The sequence below is a fragment of the Capricornis sumatraensis genome, chromosome 2, assembly GCF_032405125.1.
Source record: "Capricornis sumatraensis isolate serow.1 chromosome 2, serow.2, whole genome shotgun sequence".
In the NCBI taxonomy this organism is placed as follows: domain Eukaryota; kingdom Metazoa; phylum Chordata; class Mammalia; order Artiodactyla; family Bovidae; genus Capricornis; species Capricornis sumatraensis.
Genome location: NC_091070.1, coordinates 164986826 through 164988645, shown reverse-complemented (window position 1 = coordinate 164988645; position 1820 = coordinate 164986826). Strand labels below are relative to the sequence as shown.

The window sequence follows — 1820 nt, the reverse complement described above, 5'->3', positions numbered from 1 at the left end:
CTCCTCCAGGGGATCTTCCTGACTGATGAATTGAACCCATGACTCTTATGTCTTCTTCATTGGAAGATGTGTTCTTTAATACTAGCGCCACCAGGTAAGGCCAAGTGTTCTCATACAACCAATGTATCCAATGTCCTACTACATCAATATTGCAGGTTCATTATAGATCAATTTCTCAAATTGCTTGAGCCATTGATATAGTTTTTTTTAGATTTTGGCATTTTGGTATACTTTAGTGCTCACTTCAACAACACTTAATGCTACAGTTGGAACAATACAGAGAATATTAGCATTATCCCTGTACAAAAATAATGTTTAAATTTATAAAGAATTCTGTATTTTCACATAGCAATTGTAAAGCTAGAGCATAATTCTCACTGCTCTTGACCAGGATATCAGCTTAAATAATAGTCATAATAATATGTAGAAAGCAATAATTTCAAAAATGGTACTATTTTATTTAGTGTATTTAATTGCATTAACTTTGTTCTACTAATATACATCCATCTACTTATTCTTTACCCTTATCTTTTATGAATTAAAAAGAAAAACACTTGAACTTCTTTAAACTATCTTTTCTACATAATTTAACAAAGTACTCTTTTAACATTTTTTTCTGTGCCACATTTCTTTTAAAGCACATTGCTTTCTTAATATGTGAAATGATAGTTATGTCTACATCAATTTATTGAATGATTTATAAAATAAAATTATTTTAGGAGCTCTAGCAAAGTCATAAATGAACATAGTTTGACCCATTGGCTTGAGGGGTTTGTAATTCAAAGAATGGAATGATGTCTCCCCAAACCAGTTCTCTAATAATATCAGCTAGTTTAAAAAGTCTTCCTGGGCCTCAGTTACTAAACTACATACTGTTAATGTTGGCATACAAAGGAGGAAAGATCTTAAGACTTTTCTTTATACTTGTCTCTCTACTCCTGAAACAACATGAAAGATTATTACCTGAATAATCCTCACCAAGAACAAGATTTAAACGAACACCTAAGATTAATGTCCTTTCTTATTTCTCTCCCTTTGAAGAGCAGGGAGCATTATCTATTCCTTCAAGGAAACAGCTCAATAATGTAGAAAATGAGAAAAAGGACATGATCTTTAATTGCAGCTAAATAAAAGTAGAATGAATGCATAATATAAGTTAGGAAATTTAGATTTTCTTCCTATTTCCCACTAAATGGGAGAAAAAGTAATCTTGAGAGAAGCTATATACTGGTATTTTGGCCAGTAAAAATAGAAAAGCAGATCTCTTTTAGATCCTTGCCATCATCTCTATGTGAAAGATTTAAAAAGAAGAATATTAAGTAACAGTGTGTTGCTGAAAGTGAACTGGTGGATCCAGACAGTTGGATTTGACCACCAGGTTGAACTTCAGATATAAGTAGACTTGTTTATTCCATCAAGAAGGAAATGGCTACCTACTCCAATATTCTTGCCTGGGAAATCCCATTGACAGAGGAGCCTGGCGAGCTAGTCATTCAAAAGAGTCGAACAAGGCTTAACAACTGAGCACAAGCATAGGTCAATTTCCACCTTCCTTCTCCTTAATCAAAGGCTCATAATCTTTAATAACTTCAAAACCAAAAAACTCTTAGTACCACAGATATTTTCCAGAATTTGTAGAAAATTAATTTGCAGTCAAAACATGATTGGAACTGCTGTGAAAATATTTCTTCATATTGTTAAAAACACACATCCAAAAGATAGCTGCTTCTGTAAGCCGTTTGTCACCACATTGACTTCATACAGTTGCAGCTCTCTCAGAAACAGAATCTTAAACTACTCAGACAGGAGCTGCCTGATCA

General features: G+C 33.2%; 1 non-coding gene across 1 annotated transcript; it reads left to right on the top strand.

The window, feature by feature from the left end:
• Positions 1–234: 234 nt before the first annotated feature.
• On the top strand, positions 235–343 carry LOC138074706 (U6 spliceosomal RNA). Its single transcript, XR_011144524.1, has one exon. It is a non-coding gene; the product is annotated as a U6 spliceosomal RNA (small nuclear RNA).
• The last annotated feature ends 1477 nt before the right edge of the window (positions 344–1820 follow it).